At 44.9% G+C, this 15,453-nt stretch overlaps 3 long non-coding RNA genes across 6 annotated transcripts; all 3 read right to left on the reverse strand.

Moving 5' to 3' along the window:
• Positions 1–5,121, reverse strand: LOC126989484 (uncharacterized). Of its 2 annotated transcripts, XR_007743329.1 has the most exons (4): positions 3,922–5,121; positions 3,539–3,713; positions 1,166–1,960; positions 1–217 (listed from the first exon to the last, which is right to left on the reverse strand). It is a non-coding gene; the product is annotated as an uncharacterized LOC126989484 (long non-coding RNA). The 2 variants fall into 2 exon arrangements; XR_007743328.1 differs by lacking the exon at positions 3,922–5,121 and having other exon boundaries at positions 3,539–3,907.
• On the reverse strand, positions 2,216–3,419 carry LOC126989485 (uncharacterized). Its single transcript, XR_007743330.1, has 3 exons — positions 3,309–3,419; positions 2,586–2,760; positions 2,216–2,235 (listed from the first exon to the last, which is right to left on the reverse strand). It is a non-coding gene; the product is annotated as an uncharacterized LOC126989485 (long non-coding RNA).
• Positions 5,122–5,273: 152 nt separating the features above from the next.
• On the reverse strand, positions 5,274–13,543 carry LOC126989487 (uncharacterized). 3 transcript variants are annotated; one of them, XR_007743334.1, is made up of 4 exons: positions 12,663–13,543; positions 11,733–12,543; positions 6,747–6,825; positions 5,274–6,529 (listed from the first exon to the last, which is right to left on the reverse strand). It is a non-coding gene; the product is annotated as an uncharacterized LOC126989487 (long non-coding RNA). The 3 variants fall into 3 exon arrangements; XR_007743335.1 differs by having other exon boundaries at positions 5,276–6,529; positions 11,733–12,424; positions 12,544–13,543; XR_007743333.1 differs by having other exon boundaries at positions 5,393–6,529; positions 11,733–13,495.
• Positions 13,544–15,453: the final 1,910 nt, after the last annotated feature.

Below are 15,453 nucleotides of genomic sequence, written 5' to 3' on the forward strand. Positions count from 1 at the left end.
AATAGTACACATAGTAGTAATAGTAATAATAGTAGTCTCGGGGATCTCCTTGAGTCCGTCGTCAATGTAGATGTAGTCCCACACCTCCACCACCCTAGTAAGATTGATGTATTCGAGGTCAACAACATCCGCCGAGCACATCTCACAGAACTCCTTGTCCGAGGCGAGCTTGACCCGGCTGCCAACCTTCAGCCAGCTCGATCTCCGCCGACGCTCCCTGGGAAAGGTCAGGTCAGGTTAGGTTAGGTCGCGGGAGGTCATGGTGGGGTCAAACGAGGGTGGGTTATGTTTTAGGAGACAAGTAAAGAAATGGAAAAATCACTGGGCTATTTTTTTATATATATATATTTTTTTTTTTTTTTTTTTTTTTTTTTGTGTGTGTGTGTGTGTGTGTGTGTGTGTGTGTGTGTGTGTGTGTGTGTGTGTGTAGTGGAAGGCAGGGTACAGGGTTCCTCTTCTTACTAAAACCTTGATTAAAAGAAAATAAATAAATATATATAAATCCTGGGAGCTATTTTATTCTTATGTTATGTAAATGGTATGTCAATTAGTGTTTCCTATCCACTACTTTTATATGCAGATGACACAGTATATATATTAGCTGTAACACACAAGGATGCCACATGTAATAACCTTACTATTGAGCCAATCTGTGGGCTCATTTTCTTCAACAATGACACCTAGTCTTTCCATATGGTCTAATTCCTTCTTAAGTTTATCCCTCAGAGCAACAGGTATTTCTCTAGGAGGGTGAGCCACAGGGACAGCACTTGGACCAAACTGTAATTCAACTGTTGGAAAGTTGGAAAGTTTTGTTTAGTGGGTGCAACATCTGTGGTCATATGCCGGAGGGAGACAGAAGGGGAAGGAAGGAAAGTTTTGTTTAGGGGGTGCAACATCTGTGGTCATATGCCGGAGAGAGACAGAAGAGGAAAGGATTATAGGAGAAGGGAACAGACCCCACAAGACGGGACACAACCCCCGATTAATACCTGGTACCCATTCACTGCTGGGTGGACAGGGGCGTAGGGTATCGGAAAAGCTGCCCAAATTTTTCCACTCTGCCCGGGAATTGAACCCGGGATCTCTCAGCCAAGTAATTTACCTGTACCATCCAGCAGGCATCCCAGTCCCTCAAATACATCAAAGAATTCCTCCAACATACCATTTGCACCATGAATTGTAGGCAATGTCCAGCGCACACCTGTGGTCGACGCATGTGTAGGCATTGGCACCCTTCAGCTGCATGGGCGAAACCTTAGACATCTGTGGGAGAGAGAGAAAGAGAGAGATTGATAAATAATATAGAGGGAGAGGAAGATAACAGTAAGATACAGGGATTTTAACACGATAATGAGGTTAACCCAGTAGCAGTGATGGGCCAAATTTGTGGCTTTACCGTGTAGCAGCGACAGGCCAAATTTGTGCCATGATATAAACCCCCAAAAATAGATGATACATAATCTGATCGCAAATGTTTTGATATATATGAAATGGTTTGTGTGAGGGGCGATTTTTTCTCATTTTTCTTGCTTGGAGGGACCATTAAGAAACATGATCCCCACTGCTACTGGGTTAATATCTGCATTTTTATGAGCGTTTTTTTCAAGTTCATTGCACAGAGGAAGGGTCAGACTACCACCAGGGTCATCAAACTACCCCTGGAAATGCCCCAAACACCTATGAAAGCCTTGTCAAGTATTTTTTTTCTACAACAAAGGAGACAGCTCAAGGGCACACACAAAAAAGGAAACTATATTGTCAATTATTGTCTATAGTGTCAATTCCTGTGCAGATGACAAAAACCTGGATCTTCAAGTCCCTCCCTGTCTTAGCCTGTGGGGGGAGTCTCAATGCCCTGCCCCTGCTGTGGGTGGTGTGGGGGGGTGGGTGGGGGTCTGGTGCAGGGCCCACAGCTCCACCGTCAGGCTCAGGGGGGAGTCTCCAGGTCCGACGGGTGCTGGGGGAGGGGGAAGACACCATATCAGAACACTTCTTACCCTGAGAGTATGTCAAGATATGTAACATTGCAACATTCAGTAGATATGTACCATTAAAACCTCTCTTGAACCCAGCTATTAAAACCTCTCTTGAACCCAGCTATTAAAACCTCTCTTGAACCCAGCTATTAAAACCTCTTGTAAACCCAGCTATTAAAACCTCTTGTGAACCCAGCCATTAAAACTTCTCTTGAACCCAGCTATTAAAACATCTTGTAAACCCAGCCATTAAAACCTCTCTTGAACCCAGCCATTAAAACCTCTCTTGAACCCAGCCATTAAAACCTCTCTTGAACCCAGCCATTAAAACCTCTCTTGAACCCAGCCAGTAAAACCTCTCTTGAACCCAGCTATTAAAACCTCTCTTGAACCCAGCCAGTAAAACCTCTCTTGAACCCAGCCATTAAAACCTCTCTTGAACCCAGCCAGTAAAACCTCTCTTGAACCCAGCTATTAAAACCTCTCTTGAACCCAGCCAGTAAAACCTCTCTTGAACCCAGCCATTAAAACCTCTCTTGAACCCAGCCATTAAAACCTCTCTTGAACCCAGCTATTAAAACCTCTCTTGAACCCAGCCAGTAAAACCTCTCTTGAACCCAGCTATTAAAACCTCTCTTGAACCCAGCCAGTAAAACCTCTCTTGAACCCAGCCAGTAAAACCTCTCTTGAACCCAGCTATTAAAACCTCTCTTGAACCCAGCTATTAAAACCTCTCTTGAACCCAGCTATTAAAACCTCTCTTGAACCCAGCCAGTAAAACCTCTCTTGAACCCAGCCAGTAAAACCTCTCTTGAACCCAGCTATTAAAACCTCTCTTGAACCCAGCTATTAAAACCTCTCTTGAACCCAGCTATTAAAACCTCTCTTGAACCCAGCTATTAAAACCTCTCTTGAACCCAGCTATTAAAACCTCTCTTGAACCCAGCTATTAAAACCTCTCTTGAACCCAGCTATTAAAACCTCTCTTGAACCCAGCAATTAAAACCTCTCGTAAACCCAGCCAGTAAAACCTCTCTTGAACCCAGCTATTAAAACATCTTGTAAACCCAGCTATTAAAACCTCTTGAACCCAGCTAGTAAAACCTCTCTTGAACCCAGCTATTAAAACCTCTCTTGAACCCAGCTATTAAAACCTCTTGTAAACCCAGCCAGTAAAACCTCTCTTGAACCCAGCTATTAAAACCTCTTGTAAACCCAGCCAGTAAAACCTCTCTTGAACCCAGCTATTAAAACATCTTGTAAACCCAGCTATTAAAACCTCTCTTGAACCCAGCTATTAAAACATCTTGTAAACCCAGCTATTAAAACATCTTGTAAACCCAGCTATTAAAACCTCTTGTAAACCCAGCTATTAAAACCTCTTGTAAACCCAGCTATTAAAACCTCTCTTGAACCCAGCTATTAAAACCTCTTGTAAACCCAGCTATTAAAACCTCTTGTAAACCCAGCTATTAAAACCTCTTGTAAACCCAGCTATTAAAACCTCTTGTAAACCCAGCTATTAAAACTTCTTGTAAGCCCAGCCATTAAAACCTTACCTTATCGCTTGTGTGAGTCTTCCCCTGCATAGGAACAGCCGCGTCATCCAGGGGTAGACCAGGGAATCAACCACTCATATCCACGGTAGACCAGGCAATCTACCACTCCTCCAGGGGCCGGTAGACCAGGAATTCAACCACTCAGCAGATGACCAGTGTTGTGTAGCTCTCCAGTCTGAAATTGAGGGAGTTCGTAACCTAACCGATCCTGGATATTAATCAGTGTTTCTACTCAAAGACAAACTGTGTGCGATGAACATTCAGCGACTCGGAAATGGAAATAATCACTGGATATTTACGACACAATAACAAAAATATCTGAGATCACACCTGAACCATCGGATACCTGTGACATTATCCATGAAGGCAATTAGGGCACTCACTCACGAGGACGTCTCAGAATAAGTGCGCCAAGGACTATTATCGAGGCTAACATGGCTGTGGTCCGGGGCGTGGAACCTCCTCAACGGTGACGAGGTGTTCTGTGGTTGAAGCTCGGCCCTGGAGGTTTCTTGTAGACCCGGGTGGATGTGGTAATGCCCGGGTGGAGCAGCAACGGCCGTAGAGGGTTGGGATGTACACTGTAGTCTTATGTATACTGTAGAGTCTTCCATGGCAAACGTTGCCTGTTCTTTACTAACTAGAGAGAGAGAAAGACACAGAGAGAGATTGAGAGATAGAGAGACAGACAGAGACAGAGATAGAGACAGACAGAGACAGAGAGAGAGACAGAGACAGAGCAACACACACACACAGACGTACGCACAGTGCAGTGAGGGAGAATTAAGCAACACACACACACACAGACGTACACAGTGCTGGGAGGGAGGAAGGACAGGCAGCATGGCGGTACATTGTTTATTACGGAACGAAATTCGCGTTACAGCTGCAAGGTGCTCTCAACCACAATGCCTTACAAAACCAGCAGTAGTTACCTCCTCCTGCTGCAGCGACCTCCCCAAGACGGAGGGCCCCCAGACCCCGCCCAACGAGGATGCGCCTCCCTGGCCACCTGGTCAAAGCCTGGTCAACCAGTCAGCCAGAGAGGTGCGCCCCCGCCGACAGGGCCCAGAAGCCTTCCGCATCGGGCGGGTCACCACAGCCGCCTCTTCTTGCTGCTCAGGAACACAACAGGCTAAAAGGCAACAGTTACACACGGACATATAAAAAAAAGAAATCCTAACCGACATCTCAGAGGGAGACGCCCAAAGGCGGCAGACTCAAACGCAGAACGGAAAACACCCGTTCTGTGAAAGAGCCAACCGTCGTACCCCTAACACCCTAGGCCCCACCAGCCTCCTCCTGTGAGGAAAACTGGTTCTCAGTAACTCGGAAGGAGCTACCCTGGCGGCAAAGCTGTAACACAGACTGGCCCGCGTACAACTCCGCCGCCTAAACTAACACCTTGCCAGACCTCCCTACGGGAGAATCTGACATCTATCTGCGCGTCTTTCAAGCGTTGCTCCGACTCCCTAACCGCCCGACCACCCGTCCGCCCGCCCGTTCCCACGTACGCCCGCCCGTCCGCCCATCCGCCCCCCGCCCCCAACCCGCCCGCAAGCGTGCGAGCAGAGGTACGACGAGCGTCAGTGCAGCGGAACGTAGCGCACGGGTTCCGTGCGTTCAGCGTGTAGCCGTGCGGCTCAGCGTAAACGCTGCTGCCTGCCTACCTGACCGAGGTGGGGTGCCGCCCGACAACCCGACCGCAAGGTGGCCTGCCTACCTATCTGATGGCCCGACTGACAGCCTGACCGCCAGATAGCTTGCCTGTCACCTGCTAGCCTGACTGCCAGGTGGCACACCCGCCCGTCGGCCTGATGGACAGACGGCCACGCCCATGCCTTCCTGACACAGTGATTAGCTAACACCCCACACAAAAAAAGACACTCACACAAAAAAACTCACACACCCTACATAACCTGCACCGTAGTGCTACCCCAAACCTCAGCAGCTCCCGCGTTGCACACCGCCACCGCCGTTGGTCGCCCGGCAGCATCCACCCAGCGCCTCGCACACAACAGCTAAAGAGCTAGGGAGGAAGGGGGTTATGGGGAAAAAAACATACATAGAAATGAAATCCTAGCAGTCACACAGCAACACACAGCAAAAGGTCAAACACACGGCAGGCCTGCCATCACACACACAAACACACACAGCACACACTAAACCAAATACCGTGGATATACCGTAGTGACGTGATGTGATGTCCTCGCTGCACGCGCCTCCGGACTGCCACACACACACACACGCTAGCTATTGGGTATAAACACACGGGAAAAAGGCATAGAAAAAAAAGACATCCTAAATAAAATAACACACACAAGCACTCAGCGGGGGTTTGGGGAGGCAGACGGAGGAGGGCCAGTTGGCATGGGAAAGGGGAATCGCCCTGCCCAGGAGATGGATATAGTCTTGGCACCCCCCCCCTGGCGTGAAGGTTACCCAACACACCAGGCGGTAAGGCTCGACACAACCCAAATCCCAGGAGGCTCATCCCCCAACCCACTTCCAGCCCACCAACCATTCTACCCCACCCTCCCTTACCCACTGAGCACCCACAGACATACACCAAAAAAAAGACTCCACTCCCATCAGACTCCTTGGAAGAAGGCAGCCTGATCCACCTAATAAAAAAGCCAGGCTCAACCTTACGGAAGAGTCTGGCAAAACGTCGGCGGAGACAACGCGAAAGACTAACGCCTGGCCAAGCAGAGCCCGACCGCTCTGACCCCCGGAAGAGAGGCCAGAGTAGCTAGAGTCGGCTTCCTCCTACGGAGAAAACCGACAAAAAAAACTTCAGACATCTCGGAGGGAGACCGTCTGAAGGTGGAAGACTCAAACGCAGAACGGAGTCACACCCGTTCTGTGAAAGAGCCAACCGTTGTTACACCTAACACCCTAACACCCTAACACCCTACACCAGCTAAACAAACACCCTACACCCTGACGTGCTGCTCCCGCGCTGCGCCGATGCTCTCCGCTTACGCGCCTCTGAAAGAACAAGACCGACTTAGACACAACCCAGGAGACTGACGGAGAATTAGACACACTATGAAAATTATACAAGAGCAACAGTATTTAATGATCTTGTTATTTGACTGATTATCATTTCATTACTATTATTGGTATTGTTATATTCATTACTATTATTGGTATTATTATATTCATTACTATTATTGGTATTATCATAATCATTATCATTGTTTACCTGGGCGCCAGAGGATACAGGCAAAGGGTGACACACACGGCCACCTCCATCAACGTGTCTCTCCAGGCGGGGCAACACACTGGAAGTACAGGGAGACTCAGACATGCGGAGAGGCAGCGGCAGAGACATCCAGACATCTTGGCTCAGACACAGGTGGCTGCTCCATTAACCCGGCAGCAGCGACGGGCCAAGTTTGTGGCTTTACCGTGTAGCAGCGATGGGCCAAGTTTGTGCCATGATATTTAAACCCCCCAAAATAGATGATGCATAATCTGATCACAAATGCTTTGATATATATTATGAAATGGTTTGTGTCCAAACTCCTTATGCAAGAGTTAAGAACATAAGGAGTCTGCAAGAGGCTGGTTAGGCTATACAAGGCCATGGCTTTATCTAACCTCTTCTTGAATGTATCTATGGTATTGGCACCCACAACATGGCCCCCAAGCCTGTTCCACTCATCCACCACTCTGTTAGTAAACCAATTCTTGCCTATGTCTTTGTTGAATCTGAATTTGTCTAACTTAAAACCATTGCCACGCGTCCTACCTGGCTCTTTTACTATCAAAATCTTATTGACATCCCCTTTATTAAATCCCTTCATCCATTTATAGACTTCGATCAAGTCTCCTCGCAACCTTCGCCTTTCTAGCGAGTGTAGATTTAACTGCTTCAGCCTGTCTTCATAAGGCAAGTTTCTCACCCCCTGAATCATCTTTGTCATCCTCCTCTGTACAGATTCTAACACCTTGATATCCATTCTATAGTAGGGGGACCAGAACTGAACCGCATAATCGAGATGAGGTCTAACTAGTGCTAAGTAAAGTTTGAGGATGACTTCAGCGCTCCTATTGCTTACGCTCCTTGAGATGAAACCAAGTACTCTGTTGGCCCAATTTTTGGCCTGAATGCATTGAGCCCTAGGACGGAGGTCAGCACTCACTAGGACTCCTAAGTCTTGCTCACGCCCAGACCTGCTTAGAGGAGTGCCATTTAAGGAGTAATTGTGTGAGGGATGATTCCTACCTACACTCAGAATGCTACACTTCCCAACATTGAATTCCATCTGCCACTTCCCCGCCCAATCATATAGTCTGTCAAACTCATCCTGGAGAACGGTAGCGTCCCTGTCTGATTGGATTACCGATCTTGGTATCATCTGTGAACTTGCTGACATCACTACTAATTCCTGTGTAAAGTCATTGATGTAAATAATAAAAAGCAGAGGACCCAGCACCGACCCTTGTGGGACTCCACTCGTAACACTGCCCCATTCAGATTTTTTACCATTGATTTGCACTCTGCTTCCTACCACTGAGCCACGCCCTGATCCAGTTCAAAACTTTCCCATCTATGCCATAAGCCTGTAATTTTAGTAATAGCCGGTGATGAGGGACTTTGTCGAACGCTTTACTGAAATCTAGATACAATTATGTCATAGTTTTCATCTCGCTCAACCGCCTCGATTACTTTAGTGTAGAAGGATAGGTTAGTAAGGCAAGACCTATCCTTTGTGAACCTATGCTGTGAATCATGAATTAAATTATGCTTTTCTAGATGGTCCAGAATGCTCCCGGCTATAATTTGTGGCTTTACCGTGTAGCAGCGACGGGCCAAATTTATGGCTTTACTGTGAAGCAGCGATGGGCCAAATTTGTGGCTTTACCGTGTAGCAGCGACGGGCCAAATTTGTGGCTTTACCGTGTAGCAGCGACGGGCCAAATTTGTGCCATGATTTAAACTCCCCAAAATAGATGATGCATAATCTGATCACAAATGCTTTGATATATATTATGAAATGGTTTGTGTGAGGGTGATTTTTCTCATTTTTCTCGCTTGGAGGAACCATTAAGATACATGACCCACGCTGCTGCCACCACCACCGGGTTAAGGTCAAAAAAATTGTAATGCCAAAATTTAATTAAGTATGGGAAAGATAGAAATTAGGGAGGATAAGTAGTTTTAAGTATTTTTAAGAATATATAAATTCCATCTCTATCTCTCACATACTTAACTGAATTTTTCTTAACTAGAAATGGTCAAATCATCACTGATCTCCTCTATTATGCATATATATAATCATTTTTGCAATTCCTAACATTATATACTCATTTAAATAATTTTTCACACATATATATAAATACTACTCTTACATATACCCAATACTGTCCAACCCCTCATGCAAGAGTTAACCAGCATCTTCATTCTTTCATCCCTATACTGTCCAACCCCTTATGCAAGAGTTAACCAGCATCTTCATTCTTTCATCCCTATACTGTCCAACCCCTTATGCAAGAGTTAACCAGCATCTTCATTCTTTCATCCCTATACTGTCCAAACCCCTTATGCAAGAGTTAACCAGCATCTTCATTCTTTCATCCCTATACTGTCCAACCCCTTATGCAAGAGTTAACCAGCATCTTCATTCTTTCATCCCAATACTGTCCAACCCATTATGCAAGAGTTAACCAGCATCTTCATTCTTTCATCCCTATACTGTCCAAACCCATTATGCAAGAGTTAACCAGCATCTTCATTCTTTCATCCCAATACTGTCCAACCCCTTATGCAAGAGTTAACCAGCATCTTCATTCTTTCATCCCAATACTGTCCAAACCCATTATGCAAGAGTTAACCAGCATCTTCATTCTTTCATCCCAATACTGTCCAAACCCATTATGCAAGTTAACCAGCATCTTCATTCTTTCATCCCTATACTGTCCAACCCCTTATGCAAGAGTTAACCAGCATCTTCATTCTTTCATCCCAATACTGTCCAAACCCCTTATGCAAGAGTTAACCAGCATCTTCATTCTTTCATCCCTATACTGTCCAAACCCATTATGCAAGAGTTAACCAGCATCTTCATTCTTTCATCCCTATACTGTCCAAACCCCTTATGCAAGAGTTAACCAGCATCTTCATTCTTTCATCCCTATACTGTCCAACCCCTTATGCAAGAGTTAACCAGCATCTTCATTCTTTCATCCCTATACTGTCCAACCCATTATGCAAGAGTTAACCAGCATCTTCATTCTTTCATCCCTGTGCTGTCCAAACCCATTATGCAAGAGTCAACCAGCATCTCCACTCTTTCATCCCTATACTGTCCAAACCCATTATGCAAGAGTCAACCAGCATCTTCACTCTTTCATCCCTATACTGTCCAAACCCATTATGCAAGAGTTAACCAACATCTTCATTCTTTCATCCCTGTACTGTCCAAACCCATTATGCAAGAGTCAACCAGCATCTCCACTCTTTCATCCCTACACTGTCCAAACCCATTATGCAAGAGTTAACCAACATCATTCTTTCATCCCTTACACTGGTAAACTCTGGGGCACCCTTCCTGTGTCTATATCTCCTCCTGCCTTCGACTTGAATTCTCTCACGAGGAATGACGTATCGAGACACCTCTCCTCCCGAAACTGACCTCCCTTTCAGCCGGTCATAACTTTTGTTTCTGAAGGAGCAACAATTAACCCAAGAACATCGGCAGACCCTTTTCTGGGGTTTCACGAGTCATGGCTGTGTTACGGTGGACCCTAAAAAGGGCTCGCCATACAACCCTTGATTCAAGCTAATTGTAGGTGGTTGTGGCATACCACAACCCACCATGCATGATAAGTGGTGCAGTAAGGTCACGGCAGACTGAATTAGCTATCCATACAGTAATCACTCGTCAAATTCTTTAAAGTAGACAACAAGCGACTCTCGGCTAGATGCCACGCGTCACAAGACTGTTTATTTTGTGACAAACACCACACAGAGTGGAGTTTGAGTAAAAGAAATATTCTTAATGGCTTTATAGTTATGAGAGGAGCAAGTGCTCTGATGTACGTTCCATGCTCTTTTCTTAGTCTCAAAATGCAGTGTAATTTTGCCATTTCCCGGCCACTTCTCTGCTTTCCCATTGCCGACGCCCACGGGTTAAGCCCTTCCCGGCGGAGGATCTATATAGAGACGTTTGGAAATTGGGACTTTTTGTCGGCGCGTCTGTGTATAGACGTTTGCTCTCATTTGCCCTCATTAGATAGTATCATGGCGCCACTATAAACACTCGCCTGCGCCAGAACGGGCTGGGCCGACCCCCAAAAAAATAGAAGATTCCTTACTACTGACAAAATGAACAAAATAAATTATTATTAGGCATCTCAAACCCCTGGACACTTGCCGACATTGCCTCTCAAGGACAGTCACCCTTGTGCCTTGTTGGATATGTGTAATGCCCCGACGAGCTTCTTTTCTAAATCCTTCCTATTTCTCAACACGTCCTCTGCGTGTATCGAAATAACACGAGAAATTAATCAAGATCAGGGTATTCGCCGGCTGCCTGGGATTGAACCCGCGACCAGCGTGACGGGAGAGCCACTCCTTACCGAGTCGGCCAAAGAGGTGCCCCCCTGGCTAAGTGGGTTATGGGAGGCTCGTTCATCAGGCCGTCGCCGCACTACATATGCAACGCACATCAGCTGACACTGGGAATTTTTGCATTTTTCCTAGTTTCTTTTATTATTATAGTCTATCATGTCAAGGAGTAGGAGACCTCTTGAGCCGGAGGAAATGACTCCTTTGGCAGCTGAGGATATAGATGCTGATTTTTTTGGATGATTTTGATGATCCTGACTCATGTACCATCAGTGGTTACACTCTAAACCTTCATTTGAATGTATCAATATACATATAACCAGTCCAACTTAACCCTTTCATTGCTAAACGCTTGCAGTGGGCGTTAGGCGTATTTGCTGGTGGTGCTAAACGCTCACTGCGACCACCAGCCGCACTAAAATCTCCCGTGTATGAGAGTGTTCCAAACAGTAATTCTCACAACACAGGATTGACAAGTGAGTGTTTTCTACTAAACTTGGTGGAAAATCAAGTCAACGGGCTTTTTCTAAACCTATTTTCTCGTTGCCCTAGAGTGGTTTCTTTAGCTGTAAAAAACAATATCCATTATCCACACAACTATATCAAAATGCTTACCGGTCTCCCCAGCTGAAGAGATCACGGACAGAGGAGGTCATGTGCGCCTCCCCAAGCCCATGTCCCCCGGCGTCCATCTCCCGGAACACTGCCACACAAACAAACGCTAGCTATGGGTATAAAAAAAGATTACGTGCAAAAAGTTCACACACAAAAATACATCCTAACAAAATAATAGTGCGAAGGCATAACGCCAACGCACACACACACAATCATACGACAGGCCTGCCATTCACACACAGACGCACACAAGAGAACCCACTTAACCAAACCGTTGGTGTCGTCGCGATGAGTCCTCTGCATGGTCCGTCCGCGGCATCCTGCAAAAACAGAGAGGCATATTAGAAAAGGGAACATTAAAGGCCACTTCCACAGTCCATCATGGTCTTTGTAACACTCCCGAACCAAGCTATAGAATCCCATACTGTTCAAAATGGCGCGGTCTTCGATGACACACTAAATACACAGAGCTTTTCCTGTATTGTGTCGTCAAATTTGTGGACTCGAATGTAAACAGGATCTCAGCTTACTCATCTCCCTTCTCTTCCCTTTCCTTCATATCATAAACACAGCTTTTCCTGTATAGTCTTGTTAAATTTGTGAACTTGAATATAAACAGGATCTCGGCTCACTCGTCTCCCAATCTCATCTCCCTTCTCTTCCCTTTCCTTCGTATCATGACAATATAAGACCTTTCCTGTATAGTCTTGTCAAATTTGTGAACTTGAATATAAACAGGATCTCGGCTCACTCGTCTCCCAATCTCATCTCCCTTCTCTTCCCTTTCCTTTGTATCACGACAATATAAGACCTTTCCTGTATAGTCTTGTCAAATTTGTGAACTTGAATATAAACAGGATCTCGGCTCACTCGTCTCCCAATCTCATCTCCCTTCTCCTCCCTTTCCTTCGTAGCATAAACACACAAGACCTTTCCTGTATAGTCTCGTCAAATTTGTGAACTTGAATATAAACAGGATCTCGGCTCACTCGTCTCCCAATCTCATCTCCCTTCTCCTCCCTTTCCTTCGTACCATAAACACACAAGACCTTTCCTGTATAGTCTCGTCAAATTTGTGAACTTAAATATAAACTCCAGACACTGTACAAGTTAATTTCGAAGGCTCTGGTATTGGTTTTGGAGCTTACTAACCCATCATGAGGAACTGTGAAACTGGGCCTTAGACACGGATGCAGAATTATAGCCATGCAAAAGGCAAATTACTTATATATAGTACATGAAACTGGCCATCACGGGGAGTTAACTTATGGCAAAATATATTACTAACCCCGGAAGTTAAGTGAGACTGAAAATTTAAAGAAGCATTAAGTTAGAGAGCACCATGCAGGGCTTAGTAACAAGGATTTCGGTTAGTTTACATTCACGTACGGATTGAGATATCGGCAAGGCTTGAAGCTGCCGAGATCTTTACATGGAAAAGGCGCCTGGCTGGGACGGACAATTATACAGGGATAAAGCAAACTAGGACTGACAATTATAGTGACAAAAACTAGGATTGACAATTATACAATGACAAAAACTAGGATTGACAATTATACAATGACAAAAACTAGGATTGACAATTATACAATGACAAAACAAACTAGGACTAACAATTATACAGTGACAAAACTAGCTAGGATTGACAATTATACAGTGACAAAACTAGCTAGGATTGACAATTATACAGTGACAAAATAAACTAGCAAGCAGAGCCGGACACCACAAACACACTGGAAAGAACCTTGAGCAAAAGATAACTTAGACATTAATTAAAAGGAAGGAAGGGATGAAGATAGACAGAGGAGGAAGAGAGAGAATGGACGAAAGGAGAAAAAGGAGAAAGAGATGAAGGAAGAATAGAGGAGGAAGAATGGAGGAAAGTATAGAGGAGGAGGAGGAGGAGGAGAGAGAATGAACGACTGGAAATGGGATGCAAGATTTGACCACCAGAAAGAATTATAAACGTTAATTAAGCAAAAGATAACTTGGACTTATTAAAAGAAAGGAAGTGATGAAGAAAGACAGAGAGGAGGAGGAGGAGGAGGAGGAGGAGGAGGAGGAGAGAGAATGGACGATAGGAAAATGAGATGCAAGATTTGACCACCAGAAAGAATTATAAACGTTAATTAAGCAAAAGATAACTTGGACTTATTAAAAGAAAGGAAGGGATGAAGAAAGACAGAGAGGAGGAGGAGGAGGAGGAGGAGGAGAGAGAATGAACGAATGGAAATGGGATGCAAGATTTGACCACCAGAAAGAATTATAAACGTTAATTAAGCAAAAGATAACTTGGACTTATTAAAAGAAAGGAAAGGATAAAGAAAGACAGAGGAGGAGGAGGAGGAGGAGGAGGAGAGAGAATGAACGAAAGGAAATGAGATGCAAGATTTGACCACCAGAAAGAATTATAAACGTTAATTAAGCAAAAGATAATTTGGACTTATTAAAAGAAAGGAAAGGATAAAGAAAGACAGAGGAGGAGGAGGAGGAGGAGGAGGAGAGAGAATGAACGAAAGGAAATGAGATGCAAGATTTGACCACCAGAAAGAATTATAAACGTTAATTAAGCAAAAGATAATTTGGACTTATTAAAAGAAAGGAAAGGATAAAGAAAGACAGAGGAGGAGGAGGAGGAGGAGGAGGAAGAGAGAGAATGAACGAAAGGAAATGAGATGCAAGATTTGACCACCAGAAAGAATTATAAACGTTAATTAAGCAAAAGATAACTTGGACTTATTAAAAGAAAGGAAAGGATAAAGAAAGACAGGAGGAGGAGGAGGAGAGAGAATGAACGAAAGGAAATGAGATGCAAGATTTGACCACCAGAAAGAACGTCACGCAAAAGATAACTTGGACTTATTAAAAGGAAGGAAGGGATGAAGACAGAGGAGGAGGAAGAGGAGGAGAGAGAAAACTGAAGAAAAACGAGGAATCAGAGAAAATGGGTGAAAGAGAAAACAAGGAAATGAAAAAAGAAGGAAGGAAACATTCAATCATTAAATTAAAGGTGTTAGAACTATTGCTTCAAGGGAAACGGATGAGTTAAATTGTAAGTGTTGCTCTAATATAAATAACTTGATATATTACACTGAGGTGGTGCCCCGCTCTACCAACGATAATCTATCCTCACTAACACACTGAACCAAGCACAATATCATCGCCGCTATTAAAATGACACACTCCTTATGTCCTTTATACAGCATTTCTTGACCTAAATTGACCTATCTTTGTGTGACTCTTCGTGATGTCTCCCACTCCTGGCCCGGCATCCCAGTCTCCAGTTTTGAGGTTGTTATCAGTGCGGTCGCCCAATGTGTCAGGCCTCCGCTCCTGGGTGTGTGGGACAAGACACAGGCGCTCCCCCACGGGTCAGGCCTTCGTCACGGCAGCTCCTGGGTGTGGGGGGAGGTAGGACACGGGAGATATAGGAGGCATTCCATATGACACGAGAATCTGTTACCTACACCTTGCCTCTCTCTCTCTCTCTCTCTCTCTCTCTCTCTCTCTCTCGTCCTACAATTAAAGAAATGCTTTCCACCCTTAACATGTTCTCTTGAGAAACGTCGCCTCTGAGGAAAACTGATCGAATGTTTTAAAATACTTAATGGTTCCACGAATGTAGGCAGAACAAAACTGTTTATGATCGATGACACTTTGCGAGCGAGGAACAATGGCATAAAACTCAAATGTAGACAAGTAAATTCAGACTGCACCAAAT

The sequence above is a fragment of the Eriocheir sinensis genome, unplaced genomic scaffold, assembly GCF_024679095.1.
Source record: "Eriocheir sinensis breed Jianghai 21 unplaced genomic scaffold, ASM2467909v1 Scaffold119, whole genome shotgun sequence".
NCBI classification, from domain to species: Eukaryota; Metazoa; Arthropoda; class Malacostraca; order Decapoda; family Varunidae; genus Eriocheir; species Eriocheir sinensis.